Source organism: Macaca fascicularis, chromosome 6 (genome assembly GCF_037993035.2).
Source record: "Macaca fascicularis isolate 582-1 chromosome 6, T2T-MFA8v1.1".
Lineage (NCBI taxonomy): Eukaryota > Metazoa > Chordata > Mammalia > Primates > Cercopithecidae > Macaca > Macaca fascicularis.
Window position 1 is genome coordinate 88,266,258 of NC_088380.1, and position 26,259 is coordinate 88,292,516.

General features: G+C 35.9%; 1 protein-coding gene and 1 pseudogene across 2 annotated transcripts in view; one reads left to right on the forward strand and one right to left on the reverse strand.

Annotated features, from left to right (window-relative positions):
* The window catches only part of EDIL3 (EGF like repeats and discoidin domains 3), a 465,541-nt gene that overhangs the window by 384,328 nt on the left and 54,954 nt on the right, over positions 1-26,259 (reverse strand). The gene's annotated exons all lie outside the window — the stretch shown is intronic.
* Positions 4,842-4,941, forward strand: LOC123574330 (small nucleolar RNA U3; annotated as a pseudogene).

The window sequence follows — 26,259 nt, forward strand, 5'->3', positions numbered from 1 at the left end:
TTTAAAAATAATATCATTTGTATAAAACGATCTATTGGCTGATACATATTTGATTGTAATTTTTAAAATTTTAATTGGTTTCTTTTTACAGCAGTATATTTTTCAGGATATATTAAAGGATACCGTCAAATTTCTTTTCAAAGTTTATATAAAGATACAGAACTTAATAAAGTATAATGTACTTACATTTCCTCTCATGAGCTGTGAGTCTGGTGCTACATATTGAGGACACAATTTTTAACTGTAAAGCTCAAACTCCTATGGCATAATTATGTTGAAGATTAGTATCTCCTAACAGAATTTCCCCGTTTATCTTCTCTTCTTCAGAAAAATAAAACTTTTCTTTTTTAAATTAATTGTCAGGGGGTTTGTTTGTTTCTCAAGCCAATAATGCTATCTTTCTTTGTTAGTGGTAAATGTTTTTCCTCTTTCTCTTAAACCTACAGTTTCGCTCCACGTTATCACTGCTTCCCCTCGATTCCAGAGATGCCTTACAAATACCAAATAGAAAACCTCAGGTAAGAGAGAAGAATTTTCATGAAAAATTAATAACAATTCTGACAAAGCTACCACACATTTTTAAATGATACTCTAAAGTCATTCTCTTGACAAGGAAAATAACTGAACCTTGAAATCTATACATTCTTTTATAAAATGCTTTTTAGCTGACAGTAACATTTAATAAATAGTTCTGTTGCATAAAATGCTAATGATGCCAATGAGGTCAGATTAGAAATCTTCAGATTAATGAAAGTAATTTATCCAAAGTGTGAGAGAAAATAAAAATATTTTTACATGTGGGGGAGGTTACCTTAGGGCAATGTTAAGTTTGGAGCCCTTCTGTCATTATGTTAAAACCATGTATTCTAAGAACAGTATGTTCCCTTTCCTTTTTGTTAAGACTGCAATTTTTAAGTCATTTAAATAATTCACAGAAAAAATAGTAATCTTAAAAATTAATTCTAGTATGCCCTAGATGACAGGCAAGTGTTGAAAAAATAACTTTCTCATATAAGCACTATAATGAGTGACATGGCCATCTGGAGTGCTAATTCTAAATCTTCTGAGGTCACAATTAATTTTTCTTTATCCTTATGCAAATATTTGCAGTGTCCTAAGGTCTTGGTCACCCAGAGCCTCTGTCCTTGTAGATCACTTTTTTAAAATAGACATATACACACCCCAACCTCACTGTGGTTGAGTTATAACTTGCCTACAGTAAAGTGCACAAGTCACACATATGGAGCTCCATGTGTACATATCTATGTACCCCTAGCCTCCCAGATTAAAACATGTCATTTCTCACACTCCACAATCCTCTCCAGTGCTCTTACCCAGGCAAAAATCAACCCTCGAAGGTAACCACTCTCTTGGCTACCATCACCACAGATCACTTCTGTCTGCTCCTGGATTTCACATAAATTGAATGTATTCTATCATGTTTGTTTGTTTGTTTGTTTGTTTTACCCAACATTATGTCCATGAGATTCATCAATATCATTGCATGAAGCAGTTTTTCTTCATTTCTGTATTTTCTTGATGAATATGCCAATTTATTAACTCTTCTTGTGGCTGATGGACATTTGGTTGTTTCAATTTTTTAATATAAATAATGCCACTAGAGATATTTTTGTAAGCAATTTATTTTTAATTGCTTAATTTTAGGTTACATGTATGTTAGTTAGTGTGTTAACTTATATTAGCTTCAGAAGATAATAACACACAGCTTCCCAACTGGTGGTACCAATGTACCCTTCCACTATTCAATGTATTTTCTATTTAGCATTTTAACACTCTCAGTAGAATGGATGCTTTTTGTAATTACATTACACTTTTTGTCAGCTGTACATAAAGTAATCCATCAAAGTGTTCTTCTTTTAATCTAGGGTGCCTCTTTCTTCAACAAATAAATGACTTAAATATAAACAGCAATTTTAGCATATAAGATGAAGAGTAGGAAATCCATAATTCAACATAATTATCAAATGTAATATTGGAATATATTGAATAAATATATTTTTAAATGTAATTTTAACAGAGCTCAGCAAAGTGTTTTGAGTGGCATTCTGGTCCTGCCATAAAATTACGTAAGTTACTAATAGAAATGGTCTGGGTTTTGTGACAGGGCCCACAATATTGAAAATACATTCAAATATTTAAATGCATAATTAAAATTAAATAAGGGCAGATTCAAATTTCTTGTCACTATATAAAATACAGAAAATAAAAAACAAAGATCTTCGCGCTGCTGGTCAGGTTAAAAGACAGAACATGCCAATTTAAACTCAAACGGACCACTGCAACTCCGCATTACATTAAGGGGAAAAGTAACCTAAGTCATCTTGCTATTAGATGCAGAAAATTTTAGACATAGGTAAATGTTTCTTTAAGTTTATATGAAGATTACTGTTTTAACAAAAGCTTGATACAGCAAGAAAAGAGACTATGGCTTTGCCGAGAATCTGGGTCACAGAACATGAAACTTAGCCTGCTTCTAAAGTAAAGGATAAGAGCAAATGTGCAATAATGTAGAACATGGATAGAATTCTGTAGCTACCACGTACTAGTGGTATTAAGCTAGTCATTAAGCCTTCCTGATATTCCACTTATTTTCCTCTACAAAGGAGTATAATATCTACCTAGAAAAGTATCGTGAGCATTAAGTAAGGCGGTAATTCCAAAGACCCAGTAGACTACCTGGTAGATTTCAGTGGGCTTCAATTACACATCAGTCACCTAGAAAGCTTTTAAAAATCCCAATGCCCAGGCCACATCTCTGACCATTAAATCAGAATCTCTCTGGGTAGGACCACAGGCACCAGTATTTCTTAAAGCTTCCAGGTAATTCTGAATTTGCAGTGAAATTGTACATACTTAGAAGAGATCCACATACTAAAGGTATAAATAGAGAAGACAGGGCAGATACCATTTAGTGGGGTGCGGTAGTGGAGAAACAAATGCAAAACTGGCTGGGTATGGTGGCTCATGCCTGTAATCCCAGCACTTTGAGAGGCCAAGATGGGCAGATCACCTGAGGTCAGGAGTTTGAGACCAGCCTGGCCAATATGGCAAAACCCTGTCCCTACTAAAAATATAAAAATTAACCAGGTGTGGTGGCATGTGCCTGTAATCCCAGCTATACTAGAGGCTGAGGCAGGAGAATTGCTTGAAGCAGGGAGGCGGAGGTTGCAGTGAGCCAAGGTTGTGCCATCGAAATCCAGCCTGGGTGACAACAGTGAGACTCAAAAGAAAGAAAGACAAGAAAGAAAGAAAAAGAAAGAAAGAGAGAAAGAAAGAGAGAGAGAGAGAGAAAAAGAAAGAAAGAGAGAAAGAAAGAGAGAAAGAGAGAAAGAGAGAAAGAAAGAAAGAGAGAGAAAGAAAGAAAGAAAGAAAGAAAGAAAGAAAGAAAGAAAGAAAGAAAGAAAGAAAGAAAGAAAGAAAGAAAGAAAGAAAGAAAGAGGGAAAAACACAAAACCATGTGGGAATCAGGAGGCAGTCCTTACTAGGACTTGGCTCAGATCATGGAGAAGCGGGTAGGAACAGCATGCAGTAACTCCAATGACAAATCTCTCCCATCCTGACTTTGACTCACTCTGCTAGGTCTTTACAGTGTCAGAAACATCTGCTTTATCTTCATGCCCAATTTGCTTTATTCCTTTTGCTTTCTAATTTAGCATTTGACTTTCATAAAATGAATGCAGGCAAAGGAAAGTCTATTTTAGGCTATGAAGAATCTTTTATTAATATAGATGTACAGAAATATAAGTTAAAAGGTTTCCTAGATTTCATAAATTTCACTATGCTAAAATTATTAGGCCAATTTACCTTTGCAGGAAAGAACATCAATCTTCCTTCCAAAACACTTTGAAGATAAATTGTCATAATTTAATCCTTTCCATTATAGCTCCCCTGTTCTATTATGTGAAATACTTAAGATATAATTTTTCTAAACTGTCCCAAATAGAACATTATAGCCTATAAATTTTTACAAAGTCTTCAAGACAACAAATGTTAAATTCCATGCCTAAGTTAATAAATACATATGCTTATTCAATTTTTTAATGAATAAATCCCAGGAATCAAAGAAATCTTGAGAAAATTATTATGCTAACCCTATTAAGTAGTCCAAATAACTATTTAAAGTATAAATATTTTTTGAATTTTATTCTTTTTATGGTAGTTGTAGGAATAGGGTAATAGGAAGCGTAATGTGTGTTACTAAGTGTTCACAATATATGAATGCTGTTTCTTTGCAATTTTTTATTTTATTTTCCCTCTAGTTTAACAGAACTTACAGTGATGACTGCAAAAATAAAAGACAAACTGATCTATTTCCAGTGAATTTTATGAACTAAGTCATGTAATACCCATGATCCAATTGAAAATACTCATTATGTTTCTCAATGATTGAGATAATTGCCTGGACTCAACATCGGTACTTTGCTGCTAAGCTTATGTATAAATGATTTGAAATGTCATCTATAAGCTACCTCAAAACTCCTATAATAATGAAAGTTTTATAATAATATTAGTTTAGAGCTACAGCAATCCAGAGAAATCATGTAACTCATTCAACTATTAATTCCTCAGATGAAGAAACAGATTTAGATAACCTAAATTTTCAATCATAACCAATTAGAGGTAGAGGAGATTAGCACCCAGGTCTCAGGCTTACAAATCCAGTGTTTGTTTCTTATTATAGCATGATACCTTCAGTCATGCTAAAATTTGTTTAAAAAGATTTAACACCTCATTGACTATAGTGTATCTGTGAAATTAAACAGATACATTGCTAATTAAAGGAATTTAACACAATTAATATTTTTTAAAGAGTTGCCGGCAAGACTATACTTTCAGGGATCATTTCTATAGTTCATTACTAGAGAAGTTTCCCTGAACGTGTAGAGCACCGAAAACACTCTTCAGGATATTATCCAGGAGAATTTCCCCAACCCCTAGCAAGGCAGGCCAGCATTCAAATTCAGGAAATACAGAGAACACCACAAAGATATTCCTTGAGAAGAGCAACCCCAAGAAGCATAATCATTAAATTTACCAAGGTTGAAATGAAGGAAAAAATGTTAAGGGCAGCCAGAGAGAAAGGTCGGGTTAACCACAAAGGGAAGCCCATCAGACTAACAGCAGATCTTTCAGCAGAAACATCACAAGCAAGAAGAGAGTGGGGGCCAATATTCAACATTCTTAAAGAAAAGAATTTTCAACCCAGAATTTCATACAGAGCCAAACTAAGCTTCATAAGTGAAGGAGAAATAAAAGCCTTTACACACAAGGAAATGCTGAGAGATTTTGTCACCACCAGGCCTGCCTTACAAGAGTTCCTGAAGGAAGCAATAAATATGAAAAGGCACAACCAGTAATGGTCACTGCAAAAACATGCTAAATTGTAAAAACAATCGACACTATGAAGAAACTGCATCAACTAATGGGCAAAATAGCCAGCTAGCATCATAATGACAGGATCAAATTCACACATAACAATAAAAGTAACTTTAAATGTAAATGGGCTAAATGCTCCAATGAAAAGATACTGACTGGCAAATTGGATAAAGAGTTAAGAACCATCAGTGTGCTGTATTAAGGAGATCCATCTCACATACAAAGACACACATAGGCTCAAAATTAAGGGATGGAGGAAGATCTACAAAGCAAATGAAAAGCAAAAAAAAGCAGGGGTTGCAATCCCAGTCTCTGATAAAACTGACTTTAAACCAACAAAGATCAAAAAAGACAAAGAAGGCCATTCCAGAAAGGTAAAGGGATTAATGCAACAAGAAGAGCTAACTATCCTAAATATGCACCCAATACAAGAGCCCCCAGATTCATAAAGCAAGTTCTTAGAAACCTACAAAAGACTTAGGCTCCCACACAATAATAGTGGGAAACTTTAAGACCCCACTGTCAATATTAAACAGATCAACGAGACAGAAAATAACAAGGATATCCAGAACTTGAACTCAGCTCTAGACCAAGTAGAACTACTAGACATCTAGAGAACTCTCCACCCTAAATCAACAGAATATACATTCTTCTCAGCACTACATCACACTTATTCCAAAATTGACCACATAGTTGGAAGTAGAACACTCCTCACCAAATGTAAAAGAGCAGAAATCACAACAAACTGTCTCTCAGCCCACAGTGCAATCAAATTAGAACTCAGAAGAAACTCACTCAAAACCGCACAACTACAAGGAAACTGAACAACCTGCTCCTGAATGACTACTGGGTACATAATGAAATGCAGGTAGAAATAAAGATGTTCTTTGAAACCAATGAGAACAAAGACACAAAACACCAGAATCTCTGGGACACATTTAAAACAGTGTGTAGAGGGAAATTTATAGCATTAAATGCCCACAAGAGAAAGCAGGAAAGATATAAAATTGACACCCTGAAATCACAATTAAAAGAACTAGAGAAGCAAGAGCAAACACTTTCAAAAGCTAGCAGAAAACAAGAAATAACTTAGATCAGAGCAGAACTAAGGAGATAGAGACACAAAAAATCCTTCAAAAAAATCAATGAATCCAGGAACTGGTTTTTTGAAAAGATCAACAAAATAGATAGACCGCTAGCAAGACTAATAAAGAAGAAAAGAGAGAAGAATCAAATGGATGCAATAAAAAATGGTAAAGGGGATACTACCACTGATCCCACAGAAATACAAACTACCATCAAAGCATACTATAAAAACCTCTATGCAAATAAACTAGAAAATCTAGAAGAAGTGGATAAATTTCTGGACACATACACCCTCCCAAGACTAAACCAGGAAGAAGCTGAATCTCTGAATAGACCAATAACAGGTTGCAAAATTGAGGCAATAATTAATAGCCTACCAACCAAAAAAAGTCCAGGACCAGATGGATTCACAGCCAAATTCCACCAGAGGTACAAAGACGAGTTGGTACCCTTCCTTTTGAAACTATTCTAATCAATAGAAAAAGAGGGAATCCTCCCTAACTCGCTTTATGAGGCCAGCATCATCCTGATACCAAAGCCTGGCAGAGACACAACAACAGCAAAAATTTTAGGCTAATATCCCTGATGAACATCAATACAAAAATCCTCCACAAAAATACTGGCAAACCAAATCCAGCAGCACATCAAAAAGCTTATCCACCGTGATCAAGTGGGCTTCATCCCTGCGATGCAAGGCTGGTCAAACATACACAAATCAATAAACGTAATCCATCACATAAACAGAGCCAATGACAAAAATCACATGATTATCTCAATAGATGCAGAAAAGGCCTTTGACAAAACTCAACAGCCCGCCATGCTAAAAACTCTCAATACTAGGTATTGATAGAATGTATCTCAAAATAAAAAGAGCTATTTATGACAAACCCAAAGCCAACATCACACTGAATGGGCAAAAACTGGAAGCATTCCCTTTGAAAACTGGCACAAGACGAGGATGCCCTCTCTCACCACTCCTATTCAACATAGTATTGGAAGTTCTGCTCAGGATAATCAGGCAAGAGAAAGAAATAAAGAATATTCAATTAGGAAAAGAGGAAGTCAGATTGTCTCTGTTTGCAGATGACATAATTGTATATTTAGAAAACCCCATCATCCCAGCCCAAAATCTCCTTAAGCTAATAAGCATCCTCAGCAAAGTCTCAGGATAAAAAATCAATGTGCAAAAACCACAAACATTCCTATACAGCAATAACAGACAGAGAGTCAAACCATGAGTGAACTCCCATTCAGAACTAAGAGAATAAAATACCTAGAAATACAACTTATAAGGTATGTGAAGGACCTCTTCAAGGAGAACTACAAATGACTGTTCAAGGAAATAAAACAGGACACAAACAAATGAAAGAATATTCCATGCTCATGGATAGGAAGAATCAATATCGTGAAAATGGCCATACTGCCCAAATTAATTTATAGATTCAATGCTATCCCCACCAAGCTACCATGACTTTCTTCACAGAATTGGAAAAAAACTACTTTGAATTTCATATGGAACCAAAAAAAAAAAAAAAAAAACCATTGCCAAGACAATCCTAAGCAAAAAGAACACAGCTGGAGGCATCACGCTACCTGACTTCAAACTATACTACAAGGCTACAGTAACCAAAACAGCATGGTACTAGTACCAAAACAGAGATATAGACCCATGGAACAGAACAGAGGCCTCAGAAAAAATACCATACATGACAAAAACAAGCAATGGGGAAAGGATTCCCTATTTAATAAATGGTGTTGGGAAAACAGGCTAGTCATATGCAGAAAACTGAAACTGGACCCCTTCCTTACACCTTATACAAAAATTAACTCAAGATGGATTAAGATTTAAATGTAAGACCTAAAACCATAAAAACCCTAGAAGAAAACCTAGGCTACTAGTACCATTCAGGACATAGGCATGGTCAAGGAGTTCATGACTAAAACACCAAAAAGCAATGGCAACAAAAGCCAAAATTGACAAATGGGATCTAATTAAACTAAAGAGCTGCTGCACAGCAAAAGAAACTATCAGCAGAGTGAACAGACCACCTACAGATTGGGAGAAAATTTTTGTAATGTATCCATCTGACAAAGGCTAATATCCAGAATCTACAAAGAACTTAAACAAATTTACAAGAAGAAAACAAACAACCCTATCAAAAAATGGGCAAATGATATGAACAGACACTTCTCAAAAGAAGACATTTATGCTGCCAACAGATACATGAGGAAATGCTCATCATCACTGGTCTTTAGAGAAATGCAAATCAAAACCACAATGAGATACCATCTCACACCAGTTAGAATGGCAATCATTAAAAAGTCAGGAAATAACAGATGCTGGAGAGGATGTGGAGAAATAGGAACACTTTTACACTGTTGGTGGGAGTGTAAATTAGTTCAACCATTGTGGAAGACAGTGTGGTGATTCCTAAAGGATCTAGAAGTAGAAATACCATTTGACCCAGCAATCCCATTATTTAGTGTATACCCAAAGGATTACAAATCATTCTACTACAAAGACACATGCACACATATGTTTATTGCCACACTGTTCACAATAGCAAAGTCTTGGAACCCACCCAAATGCCCATCAGTGATAGACTTGGTACATATATGCCATGGAGTACTCTGCAGCCATAAAAAAGGATGAGTTCATGTCCCTTGCAGGGACATGGATGAAACTGGAAACCATCATTCTCAGCAAAGTAACACAAAAAGAGAAAACCAAACACCACATGTTCTCACTCATAAGTGGGAGTTGAACAATGAGAACACATGGACACAGGGAGGGGAACATCACACACCAGGACCTGTCCGGGAGTGGGAGCCTGGGGGAGGGATAGCATTAGGAGAAATACCTAACGTAAATGACAAGTTGATGGGTGCAGCAAACCAACACAGCACGTGTATACCTATGTAACAAACCTGCACGTTGTGCACATGTACCCCAGAACTTAAAGTATAATAATAAAAAAAAGAATACTGCAAACCTCTTTCCCCCAAAAAAAGTTGCCGGCAAGTCATTTTCTTGTAGGTTGAATCTCTGTTAAGTTCAATAAAGTATATTGATTGAGAGAAGTATTCTAAAGATGCTTTAGAAAAAATACGTTGTTATTACTCAAATAGATTTGATCCAGCAGCATTGGCATCAATAAAAGATTGTTAGAAAAGCTGAAATTCAGGCTGCACCTTAAATCCAATTAAACAATATCTGCATTTTAACAGCTTCCCAGGATTTCTGGGAAGCTGTATATTCACTCAAATTTGAGAAGTATGGCAGCCAGCTCCAGCCCATCCAAGGAAACGGACATTAAATACAATCTGGTCAGTAGGCCTCATTGATCAGACATGTCAGTTTGAGACCTGCACTCTTAATGAAGATCTCATAGCTAATCTGAGGCTAAGTTAGAATTTAGGCATTCCAACTCTCTACTATACCGTGTTAGAGCATTATGTGATACTCACTACCTCTGAGCAAATCCGCTCCTCCTTACAGGGAGTAGAAGAAGGGAAAGCAATCTACACCTCAGACTGCTACAACTGTTCTGGTTCCAAGCCATCTTATACTAAATATAGGACTAAAACAAACACACAAAGGGCCAAGCTTTCTTCCACATAGGGATGCTAAAAGGAAGAAAAGTTAAGGCAGTTTATATATGCAACTGCAACATTTTTTGTGAGTGTAAGGTTTGCTGAAGGTTTTGGTAGAGAATATCAATTTAAGAAAGAATTTCCTTTGATTTTACTTTGTGCTGAGAATTTTGGTTATAAATAATGACTTAATGCTATTAAATGATTTTTTGCAATTATTTTAGATATGTTTTTTCTTTCTAACATGTTAATATGGTGAACTGGTTTTCAAAGTTTGAGCTATATTGTATTCATGAAATGAAATCATAGTGATATTTTCCTACATGTTTACCTTTTTATTTGTTCACTATTCCTTTGTGCAGAATTTCCTAACATTATCATCTTTTTTCTTCTGGAAATAAATAATTTAGGAGTTCCTCTGGTGTATATATGTTGGTGTTGAATTATCTCAGCTTCTGTTATTTTGAAAGTATCTTTCATTTGCCTTTATTTGTGAGGGGCAATTTTCCTGGATATAATTCCAGGGTATAAGTATTCTAAGCTCTTGAAAAACATGAGTTAGTGTTTTCCATCTTCAATTGTTGCCATTAAAATGTTAGATGTAGAGCAGGATTCTGGGGAGACAGTGGAGTAGGAAACATGAAGAAACTATCTCTGTACCTAAACAACAAATGCACTGTCAGAATCTGTTTGATGGAACTATTTTGGAACTACTGAGTCTATTAAAGCCTTGCAAATTCTGGTAACGCATCAATGGTAAATTTCAGCTCTTAGCACAATAGCAGCTCCTCATTCTCAACCCTCATCTTTCTGATGGAAAAATGTGCAGGGATTAGAAGAGCAGCCTACACAGAACTTGTGGAAACCAGGGTACCCTCAAAGCACTCTGTCCTCCAAATATTAGAAATCTGTGCTCCTGTCAGTGATTGTTGCTTCTGACCACAGAGGTGCAAAAAAAAGATGGGCAGCCATTTTGTTACACTTCTCCCCATTGTTGCCAACAAATCCCCCTTGAGCTGAAGTGACTTTCAGAATATTTAAAGGACCACAACATCATCCATCTATTCCTCATTTCTCATTTTTCTATTTTTTCCCATTTTAGCAGCAAGACATAGAAGGACAGGACATTGAAAACCAATTTCATACCTGGAGAACATTAGAAAGTGATCATGTATGATGAGGAAAAGGCATAGATTCAGAAAAGACCTGAGAAGATCTTAAGTTTACACTTCAAAGTAATTCTTATGATAAAGACAGCAAGAAAATTAAATAATAATATGCAAAACTCCCTAAAAAGGGGGGAAATATGGTTTCCAAATTTACTACATAATTAAATTCAAATGTCCAGTTTCAACAAACTTCACAAGATATTCAAGAAAGCAGAAAAGTATGACCCACTCAAAAAAAAAAAAGAAAAAAGAAAAAAGCAACAGTAATTGTCCCTGAAAAAGACCTAATGACAGATACATCAGACAAAGACTTTAAGACAATTGCCTCAAAGATCCTAAATGGCATCTTTAAGATATGGAGTCAAGAAAATAATTTATTTAAAAAATGGAAATATCAACGAGGATATGAGAAGTCTAAAAAGAACCAAAAATAAATTCTAGAGATGAAAAGTACAATAACAGAAAAGAAAAATTCAGTAGAAGTATCCAATGGCAGAGTTAAGTAGGAAGATAAAAGAATTAGTAAAGTTGAGGAAAAGACGATGTAAATAAGTGAGTCTGAATAAAATTTTTAAAAAGATTAAGGAAAGGTGAATAGAACCTATTAAACACAGTCAAGCATATTCACTTACACATCTTGGAAATCTTAGAAGTAAAAGAGAGCTAGATGAAGGCAGAAATACTATTTCAAGAAATAATAGCTGAAAATTCCCCAAACTTGATAACAGACATGAATGTAAACATCCAAAAGGTAAATGAACTTCAATTACAGTGAATTCAAACAGAACAACTTCAAAACACATTATAATAAAACTTTGAAAAGAAAAAGGTGATTAGAAAATTAGCCAGGCAGCAAACAGCATCTCATCACGTACAAGGGATTCTCAATAAGATTGTCAACAGATGTCTCATCAGAAACTATACAGCACAGAAGGCAGTGGGCTATATATTCAAAATGCTAAAAGAAAAAAAAGTCAATCGAGAATCCTGTATCCAGCAACACCGTCTTTCAAAACTAAAGGAAAAAATGACACATACCCAGATCAACAAAAGCTGAGGGAACTCATTGGGACTAGACCTGTCCTGCAAGATTTTTTGCCCAAAACAGTCTGCAGGGTAAAATGAAATAAAGCTAGATGGTAACTTGAAGCCATATGAAGAAATAAATATCTCAATAAAGGTAAATACAGAGGCAATTATAAAATCTATTATTTCAGCAATGGTTTGTAACTTTAATCTGTTTCCCCATAATTTAAGAGATTAATACATTTTTTAAAACTATTAATGTAAAAGCTAGTATTATTGCAACTTTCGTTTGTAACTCAGCAGTTTGTTTTATACATAATTTAAGAGAGTAACGCATTTAAAGAATTATTAGTGTATGTTTTGGGGCACACAATATATTAAGATGTAATTTTGTGGCATAAACAACTAAAGTGGTGATGACTACACTGTAAATGAGCAGCTTTTGTTGATTGAAGTTAAGCTAGTATAACAAATTAGAGCACTATAAACTTTAGGACATTAACATGCAGTCCCCACAGTAACTAAAGATAATAGCTGTTGAATACACACATGAGGAAATGAGAAAGGAATTAAATGTTTCAATATAAAAAATCAACTGAACAAAGAAGAAAATATTAATACAGGACATATGGGACAAAAGGTATAAGGTATAAAGGGAACAAACAGAAAAGTGACAGAAATACATCCCTCTTTATCAGTAACCACTTTAAATGCAAATGGATTAAATCCTTTACTCAAAAAGCAGAGATTTGAAGAATGGGTTTTAACAAAATGTTCCAACTAAATGAGATCTTATAAGACACTCACTTTAGTCCAAAGACACAGATAGATTGTAAGAAAAAGCATGAAATAAGATAGTCCATGCACATTGTAACCAAAAGAGACAGCAAGGGTGGATATACAAATATCAGATAAAATATACTTTAAAAAGGTTATAAGAGCCAAAAGTATATTAGATATTAATAAGTTTTCATAGAGGAAAAAAGTATAATAATAATAAACATTTGCAAATCAAATAACAGACTATCAAATATATAAAGCAAAACCCGACAGATTTGAAGGGAAAAATAAACAATTCTATAATAATAGAGACTTCGGTACCCCATACTGAATAACAGATAGCACAACTGGACAGAATATAAGTAGAAAAACAGAGGACTTAATCAACAGAATACACCAAAAAGATCTAACAGACATATACAGAACTTTCTACTCAACAGCAACAGCATATACATTCTCCTCACATCCACATGGAACATTTTCAGGATAGACCATACGCTAAGACAAAAATCAAGTCTCAATAAATTAATAAAGACAGAGATAATACAACACATCTTCTCCAGCCACAATGGAATGAAGTTAAAAATGAATAACAAGAAAGAAAACTGACATTCTCAAAAAATTGTGAAAATTAAACAACATACTTTTAAACAACCAATGGATAAAATAAGCAACCACAATGGAAATTTAAAAATACTTAGATATGAAGAAAAATGAAAACACACACCAAAATTTGGGGAGCACAGTAAGTATAGTTCTAAAGGGCAAATGTATACTTTCAAATGCTTATATTAAAAATAAGATCTCCAATCAGCAACCTGACTTTAAAACTTAAGGAACAAGAAAATGAAGATCAAACTAAACCCAAAGCTGGAAGAAAGCAGGAAACAGTAAAGGTTATAGCAGAAATAAGCAAAATAGAGAATAGAAAAACACTACAGAAAACGAATAAAACAAAAGTTGATTCCATGAAAAAATCAATAAATTTAATGAACTTTTAACTAGATACACTAAGAAAACAAGAAAAATCAAATTATTGAAATCAGAAATCAAAGTGGGGACATTACTACAAATTCTACAGAAATAATAAAACTTACGAGACTATAGTTAAGAATTCTATGCCTACATATTAGATATCTTTGATAAAATGGATGAATTTTTGAAACACAAGCACTGTCATCACAAAATGACAAAGATATAAGAAATCTGAATAGACCTACAATTAGTAAGAAGATTTAATCAATAGTCAAAATTCTCCTGATTAAAAAAAATCCCTGGTGTCTTCACTGGTGACTTCCACCAAATGTTTAAAGACAAACTAATACAAATACTTTTCGTATTTGAAGAGGAATGAACATTTCTTAATTCATTCTGTGGGTCCAGCATTAACCCTGATAGCAAAACCCAAGGAACTAGAGGAAAAAAACATAAAAGAACAATATCCTTTGTGAACACTGTGAAAATCCTAAATACTAGCAAACTGAATTCAGCAGCATATAAAATTAATTATACGCTGTGACCAAGTAGAATTTATTCCTGGAATGCAAGGATATTTCAACAAACAACAATCAATAAATGTAATGTACCACATTAACAGAATGAAAGGAAAAAAAGAATGTATGATCATCTCAGTTGATATAGAAAAGCACTGACAAAATTTAACAACCTTTGATGATGAAAACATCAAATCTAAAACCATACAACTCTTAGTAGAAAAGCTTCACAACATTGGGTTTGGCAGTGATTTCTTGGATATGACATGAAAAGGCATAAACATCAAAAGAAAAAATAGACAAAATGAACTACATGAATTTTTTAAAATAGTACATCAAAAGATTCTATCAGCAGAGAATTTTATCCACAGAATTGGAGTCTATATTTGTAAATCACATATCTAAAAGGAATTAATTTCCAGAATGTATAGTGAATTCTTAAATCTTAATAGCAACAACAGCAAAAACCTAATAATCTGATTTTCAAAATGAGTAAATGGTCTGAATAGACATTTCTTCAAAGAAGATATACAAATGGCCAATAAACACATGAAACAATGCTCAACAATACTACTCCATGGGAAAATGTGAATAAAAACTTCAATGAGATATCACCTCACAACTATTAGGATGGTTGTAATAAAAAACAGAAAATAAAATATATGTTGGTGAGGATGTGGAGTAACTGCAACCCTTGTGTACTGTTTGTGGGAATATAAAATAGTATTGCCACTGTGGAAAATAGTATTGTGGCTCTTCAAAAAATTTAAAGTAGATTTATCATATGATCTGTTAATTCCACTTTTGAGGACGTACCCAAAATATTGATGGCAGCATCTCAAAGGCATATGTGTACACTCATGTTCATAGCAGCATTATTCACAATGGCTAAAACTGGGAAGCATCACAACAGTCCATTACTGGATGAATGAGTATCAAAATGTGGTCTATAAATACAATGGAATATTATTCAGCCTTAAAAAGGAAGCAAATTCTAACATATGCTAAAATGTGGATAAACTTTGAGAACACCTTGCTAAGTGAAATAAGCTAGTCATAAAAAATAGGTTACTGTATGATTCCACTTAGATGATGCTATGGTTTCAATGTGTCCCACAAAGTCCACGTGAGACATTAATTGCATTAATCCCCAATGCAGCAGTTTTCAGAAGTGGAAGCTTTAAGTGGCTGATTAGGTGACCAGGTCACCAGGGCTCTGTCTGCATGAAATTCTTAATGTCATTATCATGGAAGTGAGTTAGTTATTGTAGGTGTAAATTTGTCATAAAACCCGGTTTGGCCCTCTCTTGATCTCTCTTCCGCTTCCACCTTCCACCATGGAATGATCCATCAAGAGGGTCCTCACCAGATGAAGGCCTCTCAACCTTGGGCTTCCCAGCTTCCAAAACTGTAAGAAATACATTTTTTTCTTTATAAATTACCTACACTGTGGTATTTTTGCTATAGCAATCTAAAATGCTCTAAGACATGAGGTACTAAATAGTAGTAAAAAAATGAGAGACAGAAAGTAGAATGATAGTTACAAGGAGCTGATGGGGGGAAGGGAAATTATTGTTTAATAAAGATAGAGTTCCTATCATACAAGAAGAAAATAATTCTATAGACAGATTGTGGTCATGGTTGTACAAATAGTATGAAATTATTTAATAACACTGAAGCCTACACTTAAAAATGGTTAGGATGGGCCGGGCACGGTGACTCACACCTGTAATCCCAGCACTTTGGGAAGCCGAGTCGGGCGGATCACGAGGTCAGGAGATCCAGACCATCCTGGTTAATGCGGTGAAACCCTGTCTCTACTAAAAATACAAAAAATTAGCCGGGAGTGGTGGCGGGCGCCTGTAGTCCCAGCTACTCAGGAGGGTGAGGCAGGAGAATGGCGTGAACCCGGGAGGCGGAGCTTGCAGTGAACCGAGATAGCGCCACTGCACTCCAGTCTGGGCGACAGAGCAAGGCTACGTCTCAAAAAAAAAAAAAAAAAAAAAGGTTAGGATGGTAAATTTTATGTTATGTATATTTTACCACAATAAAAAGTTTTGGAAAAAAAAAAAAGTTAGATGTAAATCTCATCTTTATTTCATTGTTAATCATCTGTATTCTCTCTCTAGCTGTCTGTGAGATATCTTTGTCTCTAGTATTCTGTATTTTCACTATGCTATACCCAAATGTAGATTCTTATTTTTCTTGCTTCTGTTTCCAATGTATCCCAAATCTTTCATCATTTCTAGAAATTATTTCAGCTATGTTTATCTTGAATATTGTTTTTTTCCTTACCACATTCTATAGTCTCTCTTTGAGAAAATACAGTTAGATATAGGTTGAATTTTTGTTATCATTCACTCTTTTTAACTTTTTAAAAAGTTTTTCATGTCATCTTCTCTCTATGATGCAATCTAGATAATTTTTAGATGTATCCTCCTCTACTGCAAAAGTCTTTTTTCCCCAGCTCTTTGAGAAATAATTAACAAACAAAAATGTTAAATATTTAAGGTGTGCATTGTGATGCTTTCATATATGTATACATGGTGAAATGATTACCACACTCAAGCTAATTAACATATCCATCATCTCATATAGTTACTATTATTTTGTAGTGAGAACTCATAAGATCTACCCTGCTAGCAAATTTCTAGTAGGTAATACATTATTATTAATTGTAGCCAAAATTATGTACATTAGATCCCCAGGCTTTATTCATCCTGACTAACCAAAACTTTGTAACCATTGATTCACATCTCACCATGCCTTTTTAATTGTTCCTAGTGTCCAGTTTTTCAGCTTAATGAATCCATTCTTTAAAAAATGTTTTGTTATGGTTTTCCCTTCCAGAAATTCAATTTTCTTCTCTTTCAAACATAACTGGCCAATTTTTATAGTCATTTACACGTTTTTCATGCTTTTAACGCCATCCTTTTTGGTTTGTTCAAAGAGATTAATGTAATTATTTTATAATCTGTATATAGTGATTTTATTACGTAGTCTTTGAAAATTTAATCTGCATTTTAAATCTTTTTATAATGCCTTATTTCTACCCATGTAGTATTAATTTGTTTGTTAAAATTAATGTTCTTTGGAGTTTGTTTTTTCTGTGAGAACAATTAAAATTGTGTATTTTATTTTTTTCCCCATAGAGAAGTCTGGCACTTACATCAGTTACACACTTAGGACACCAACTTCCCAAGACCACTTTTCATTAAAGTTTACATTTGGAGCCACACACGTTAGTGTGAATGAGGATCCCAATGCCATAGGAAAGATGACTCATGATTAGGAATTCCCAGGGAGACACTTTCTTTTTATTAATTTACCTCTTGCCATTGACTGGCGAGACTAAGAAAGCCACATTTCTTCCTCCTTCTCCCCTTGAGAGAATAGTCCTAATTCATCTCAGTTTTATATGAGGACAGGGCATGGAAGTCTTGCCAGCATACAGGAGGTAGTCTGTATCATTTTGTTAAATGAATAAATAAGTGTTTCTCAAAGAGAAGTTATTTCCAATATTAAATTTACCACTTCGGTAGCGCTTATCAATAGTCTTTAGAAGTAACATTTTCTTTAGCTTCATTAGAGTGAGAAAGGAGCCAACGACATTTTTAGAAAAAGTTGGGTAACATAAAAATTTTCTGAAACATAACTAATGAGCATGTTGTATGCAGTTAAACATGTGAGCCTTTTTCCACAATCCTGTTCTATATAACTAAAAGTTCTATATGTAGAAACTGTGTCTTAAAGTTATACCTTAAGATGGAATCAATTCATGTGCATTATATTTTGGGAACATTTAGGCCATAAAGATGTTGGTTATACCCAAAATGCTTCCCATCACCACCACCTGCCTTCCTTGAATCTCTGTGTTGCAACTTTCTCTAGAAAGATGTAACTATTACCATAAGAGAATGAGCAATCTGAATAAACCTTTGCATGTCCACACTGAGTGACATAATTCATCTAACAATAATGCTTTAGGTTACTTTTGATTGCTAAAGCTTGAATCAAGTATTTCTGACATGGATAGAAGGGTCCTATGCCTAGGGTCTCCTCATATATATTATAAATGGCTCTACAGAAATACAAAGTTCACTCTGCTATCTCCTTACCGTGCTTCTGCTTCAATGCAGAAAATGGCAAATGTCTTCAGTTCAAAGAACACCAGAATTTAGCTTAAGTAAAATGCCTAGTATCATTCCATCAGTAAAAGAAGTGCAGTTCCCTAGCAGAGGTAAAATTCAAATAACTGTCAGCGGTTCATATTATCTCTCACTGCATCTGTAAGATTATTTCCATTGGGAAAAGAAGTAGCAGAAGATACTTGTAAAGCTTCTTACAAACGCTTGCAATTTTCCTCTGGGAACTTTCTACTCTTCTGTCTGTTTGACCCTTCAGAGAAAGTTCATCTTCTGAAAGAACCACAATTCATTTTTTTTGCCACAGAACCATCAGTCTTACCAAGGCTGAAAAGCAGCCCTGAATCTCTCCCACCACTTACACTTCATTATCTGCATACTAAATGATTTTATGCAAAGTGTCCCTATTTTATAAATTTATTTATTATAATAAATGTGCAAGTGCATATCTGCTTTGAGAACAAAAAGATTGGTTTTTTTTTTGTTTATCCTCATTTTGAGGGAGAAAAGCATGAAAAAGAAAATGACCATTATTTTTTATCTTCTATTGCAATTGCATGGTTTGAAAAGCTTAATGCCAAATCTAATAGCTGAATGCTATTAATATCCCATACTAAAAGTAAGACAGGAAAAGTAAAGTAAAAGTTTGACGATTTCCATTAAATGTGTGCTGATATTTTTCTGTAATACTGAGATTTTTTTCAAGATAAACAATTTAACTGTATTTCCTAATTTTATATATGCAGGATATATGTTCCTTAGATGCCTTGCTATGAAGAATAAATGTGTTCCTGTTACACAGTGCTTGTTATGAAAGACTCTCACAGTTGTATAGCTCATTTGACTACATCATATGACACTGTGACACATCATTAATTTATGCAGTTTTCTTGGACATTAGCCTGTTGGATATACCACCTGTTGTGTATACTGCTTGTCTCTGTTATTGTATTTGATATTTTTTGCTATGTCAAAATTAATAACTATTGGTATTATTTTGCTTCTTCATTCTACTATATAAATTATTTAGCAATTTTTTTAAGTAAATGCCACTTACCACTTTTATTACAATAATGATAAAGATAATTCTTATAATAAAAATGAACAAAATGATAAACATAATAATTAGCATTTTCCAAAGCATTTTCACATATTGTATTCACAACAATACTGTCAAATAAGAAGAAAAGTCTATTATCTTCTTTGCACAAAAGAAAAAATAGATTAAGAATTATCAGGCAACCTGTCCAATATTACATAATTTGTAATTTTTATACAGGATACTCAGATTTGCAAGAGAAATTCCACTTCAGAAGCACCAAATTACCATCACATTGATTTCCAAATGTCTAATTTAAATATCTAGGTATCTAAATATCTGAAGTCATTTTTCAGAAAATGAGCATGCAATTTTCCAGAGACATATATTATAGATAGTGATTAAGTTCTAATATTAACCCTCAAATTACCAATTCATCTCAAATAAATGTGAAATATAAATAAGACAAACAGAGACTAACATTGTTTTTTTTAGAAAAACTACCAGTTTCTCCTGAAGTAACTGGTTGCTTTCTCCTTTCAATGTAAAGAGAAAAGGTTTAGCTCTAAAACTGTTCTGTAATGGTTGGGATTCAGAAATGTGCAAGAGTACATCCTGCTTTCATTTAGGTGACAAAAAAACAGAAATGAAATTAAGTTAGTTCATCAATTATTATGGAAGAATTAGTATAATTATAGATCTCAAATGTATACTCAACATCTTTTTAGAAAATAAATTCAGAATATGCATATAGTTGGTAATGTCCATTCCTAGCAGGAATAACTGAAAAGGACAAACATTTGAAATGTCATCCTTACTAATTGATAGTTTTTCACACTCAGCTTGAGCAGAGTCGATAAAAACATTACCTTGATGCAGGTACAAACTTATAAGAAAATGTAGTCAATATTTACAGTAGGGAGATAAATGATAAAAAAAAATCCCTATTTGTTTTTGTTTTATTTATAATCCAGCCTGCAGTTCTACTTATCTTGTAAGTAGATAGGGTCACTAAGGAGGCTCCTGCAGGGTGCAAGGATGCTTGCAGTCAAACTCACCACCCTGGAAAGCAAGCAGTGCTACCTTCAGCTAAATACAATAGAGAACACTGTCAGTTCTATGCTCCTAGAATATTGTGAGGCACAGAAAATCAAATTAGGAAGGGGTTGGCACTCCAGTCCTGAAAGCAACTTCTCTGTTGTTTACTCCTTTTTATTTCTGTACTGAGTGCCCAAGGCCATGAGACCTCACCTCTTGCATCAATGTGACCTGGATGTGAGACATGGAGTCAAAGAAGATCATTTTGGAACTTTAAGGTTTAATGACTGCCCTATTGGATGTTGGACTTGCATGGGGCCTGTAGCCCCTATGTTTTGGCCAATTTCTCCTATTTTAAATGGGCGTATTTACCCAATGCCTATGCCCCCATTGTATCTAGGAAATAATTAACTTGCTTTTGATTTTACAGGCTCATAGGTGGAAGGGACTTGCCTTATTTCAGATGAGACTTCGGACATGGGCTTTTGAGTTAATGCTGGAATGAGTTAAGACTTTGGGAGACTGTTGGGAAGGCATGATTGTGTTTTGAAATGTGAAGACATAAGATTTGAGAGGGGCCAGGGATGGACTGATATCTTTTGCCTGTGTTCCACCCAAATTTCATCTTGAACTGTAGTTCCCATAATCCCCATATGCTGTGGGAGGGACCTGGTGGGAGGTAATTGAATCATGGGGGACATTACCCTCATGCTCTTCTCATGATAGTGAGTTCTCACAAGATCCGATGATTTTATAAGGGGCTTTGCCCTGCTTTTGCTCTGCATTTCTCATTCCTGCTGCCATGTGTAAAACGACGTGTTTGCTTCCCCTTCCGTCATGATGGTAATTTTCCTGAGGCCTCCCCAGCCCTGTGGAACTGTGATTCAATTAAACTTCGTTCCTTTGTAATTTACCCAGTCTCGGGTATTTCTTCACAGCAGCGTGAGAACAAACTAATACACTGAGATTTACCTTCAAAGTATCTTTTATATGAATATTTAAATGTTTTTCTGTATACTATTTTACAATTTAACACTGGGATCAACTTTGGTACAGAGCCTATTCGTTTATGTTCTTTTTAACACCGCAGGTACATATTCAGAACAAAAACAACATAATCTCAATCAATGCTTCGTGAAAAAAGAAGTAAATGCATTATATGGTCCCAAGGAACTACTCAATTATTCATGCCTAGAGTTAGGGGCAAATTGGTAATTACGTTGTGAGGCAGGATACATACATCTCATTAGAAAACACACTGAAAGCTTCTCCAGCCAATCTATGAAAGGATATTTTCTGACTGATGGAAGATCAGTCTGAAATCTAACATTAGACTCATTCTAGGAAAATAAAGTGGGCAAGGCATGGTGGCGCATGCCTATAATCCCAATGCTTTGAGAGTCCAAGGTGGGAGGATCACTTGAGGCTAGAACTTTGAGAACAGCCTGAGCAATATAGTATTGGGAGAACCCGCCCCCAATATTTCAACGTAGGTTCTTTCTATTTTCCATAAGTGTCGGTAGGCTGAGAAATAAAGGGAGACAGTACAAAGTGAGGAATTTTACAGCTGGACCATCAGGGGTGACATCACATATCCATAGGACCGTGATGCCCTACCTAACACCAGGCCCACCAAACCTTGACGTAAAGGGTCAGTGACCCCCATGGGGACAATTAAAGGCAAATAATTAGGTAGTAAATTTAGAGAAATGGAACTACAGAGATCGACCTCACTGTGGAGGTGGACAATCATTGTACTGAGACAGAAGAAGAGGCTGGAACCCATCTGGGTTGGCTGTAGGTAAATTTGTTTGTGCTGGGGGTTGCGTTGGGACTGCTTGAAGCGGAAACATGACATTGGTCTGAGTCTGAGGTGTTTCATTTGATATTGGGGCCTGGGACTGGCCCTGCTTCCCGTTTCCTTGGTTCTGTGGCAAGAGATTTCCATCTATATCAGACTTAGAGCAGCAAGTACTTGCCCAATGTTTACCTTTACAACAATGAGGGAAAACAGTAGCAGGAGCATTTGGCCATGTTTGCTGAGGTGGCTTGGCCACTTTTAAGTTTTTAACAGTGCAATTTTTTTGAGTATGACTAAGTTGACCACAATTATAGCAGGCTCCAAGAAAAGAATCAGTCGAGCCAGTTTGATTGCCGTCCTTCATGGCCTGTGCCTGCAGAATAGCTTTGTGGGTCTCCGATCCAATGCCTTCACAAGCTTTAATATATGCAGGCAACACCTCATGGTAAGGTAAATTTTGTCACTGGATGAAACGCATGGCCATTTTACACTCATGGTTTGCATTCTCAAAAGCTAACGTACAAAGGAGAATACCTTGAATGTGCTCATCAGAGAGGAGATTTTCAACAGCATCTATAATTTAGCCAAAAAATCAGGATATAATTCATTATGACCCTGTTTAACAGTAGTAAAAGAAACAGGAGCTTGGCCCAGGGTGCATAATTTATCTCAAGCTCTCATACACACCTTTGTTACTTGTTCCGTGGTGGGAGCATCAAAGCCTAATTGGGTGGTAGTGTCAGAGTAATTATCGGAGCCTGTGAGTTGAGCCTGAGTAATTGGAATGCCATCAGCCTGATTTAGCTGAGCCTGCAGAAGGGCCTCTACTGACTACCAGGTACGGAATTGTAAATGCTGAGATGGAGTTAGAACAGTTTTTGCCAAAAGGTCCCAGTCTAAAGGAAGCAAAATGACTTCAGTACAAAGAGTCCGTAATACCATTTTATCATATGGAGAAGTAGGACCATACTGAGTACAAGCATCCTTGAATTCTTTTAAAAAGGTAAGACTGAGTGGTGCATATCAACGCACTTGTACCCCTTGAGCACTGGGAGGGTCCAGCGTGACCAGATAAGCTCACGCCTCTGATCTACTTGTTTCTTTGTTCTGGTATAATAAGCATTGCACGGAAGTTTCAAGAACAGGCACGAGACAGAGTCAGCACAGAAGTGACAAGAAAAGTATGTGTAGTTAAGGGAAACTGAGGTTGGGGAGGTCAGACTGGTATGAGAGCATGAGAAAGGGGCATTGGAGGAGCAGAAGAAGCAGAACCATAATGGTGATTATTTTCCCAACCCTGTGCAACCAGAGTGGCAGAGGCGTCCATATGTGAAGAAGGGTACAGAGAAGCAGGTTGAGCGGATGGCAAAGTGACCAATTGAGGGACCAAAATGACAGGAGGGTAAGGGGCTGTGGTGGACTGGGGAGAGCCTGCAGAATTACAGGTAAATTGTAGTTTGGTACCAGAGCCATTAGATGACTCTGGAGGCAAAGGTTGCAAAGGTTTGAAGAGGGAGGAGTTAGCATAGATATGGTCCCGGGCTGTCTGAGTCGGGGCCGTGGGAGCTATAAGTACCCGCTCCTCATGAAAAGCAATAAGATCATCAGGGGGTGACGTTAAGCCAAAATCACCGGAGTTAGATATTTAATCCTCAACATCCTCAGGTCGGGGAGGAGTAGGCGAAGAGAAAGGCTGAGCAGATAATGAAGGCTGAGTGGGAGAGGGAAGCTGAGGAAGAGGTAGAGGGTTGCCAGATTCAGAAAACTGTGGTAACTACAGAGGGTCACAGGATTAGTATGTCATTAGGATGGCACATACCAAGGCCCAATCACCCCAAACAGTAATGGAAAGATAATTTCCTGTCGGGACCAGTTCCTGGAATTTTGTACCAACACGATCCCATAGTCCCACATCTAACGTTCCCTTTTCAGGAAACCAAGGACAGTGTTCTTCCACTGCCCTGAATAGGGTGACCATATTTTCCATGGGCACCCAATCTCACCCCTGTTTTGACAGGAGTTTAATATAGCAGAAATAAGCATAATGTTTAGACTCCACGTGACCCATAGTTACCCCAGACAATACAGAGAAAACTCACCAATCATCAGGCAGCCAAATAAGCATTTCTGTAAATCAGATGGATGAACATTTCTACACAACTACTAAAGGGAATCGGGTTCCCATATGCACTTAGGAGAAAAAAAAAACACATTGGCACACCAGGTATTGGCAGAACCTGCACCCAATATTTCAACGTAGGTTCTTTCTATTTTCCATAAGTGTTGGCCAGCTGAGAAATAAAGACAGATAGTACAAAGAGAGGAATTTTACAGCTGGGCAGCCAGGGATGACATCACATATTGGTAGGACCGTGATGCCCACCTGAGTCTCAGAACAGCAAGTTTTTTTCCCAGCAAGATGAGAGGGTGTAAGAACAGAGAGTAGGCACAAAGATCACATGCTTCAAAGGGCAAAAAGTGGAACCACTGGTAAGGGTCTAACAAAGATCACAGGGCAAAGAGCAAAAGCAGAACCACTGATAAGGGTCTATCTTCAGTGGTGCAAGTATTGGCTTGATAAACATCATAAACAACAGAAAACAGGGTTCGAGAGCAGAGAACTGGTCTGATCACGAATTTACCAGGGCTGAATTTTCCTAACCCTAGTAAGCCTGAGGGTTCTGTAGGAGACTAGGGCTTATTTCAGTTCTTATCTCAACTGCACAAGACAGACATTCCCAGAGCAGCTGTTCATAGACCTCCCCATAGGGACACATTCTTTTCCCAGGGTATTAATATTAATATTTCTTGCTAGGAAAAGAATTTAGCAATATGTTTCCTAGTTACACATCCATGTATAGGCCCTACGCAAGAAGAAAAATATGGCTCTTTTTGCCTGATGCCACAGGCAATCAGACCTTATAGTTGTCTTCCCTTGTTCCGTCAAAATCGCTATTACTCTGTTCTTTTTCAAGGTGCACTGATTTCATATCGTTCAAACACACGTTTTACAATCAATTTGTACAGTTAACACAACTGTCACAGTGGTCCTGAGGTGAGGTACATCCTCAGCTTACAAAGATAACAGGATTAAGAGATTAAAGACAGGCATAAGAAATTATAAAAATATTATTTGAGAACTGATAAATGACCATATTAAGATTAAACCTTCACAATTTATGTTCCTCTGCCATGGCTCCAGCCGGTCCCTCCGTTCGGGGTCTCTGACTCCTGTAACATCTGGATACTGGTAACTTTACTCAGACCTTGGGAATCTTCCCCCTCAGTACATTTACTTAATGAAGTGTTACAATGAATTCTCAAAAGATCGAAGAAATTTGTTTTCACTTTAATTGCTGTGATTATGGGCCTAATTACAGTCACTGCACTGGCCACCATTGCTGGAGTGGCATTACACCAATCTATTCAAATGGTTCATTTTGGTAATGATTGGCAAGCCAATTCCACCCAAATGTGGAATTCTCAACAGGGCATTGATCAAAAATTAGCTAATCAAATTAATGATTTAAGAGAGGCTTTGAGATCAGCTAATGAGTCTCGAACATCACATGCAAATGCAGTGTGATTGGAATACTTCTGATTTCTGTATCATACCATATTCCTACAATGAGACTGATCATTCATGGGAAATGGTCAAAGGACATCTTCTGGGTAGGGAAGATAATTTATC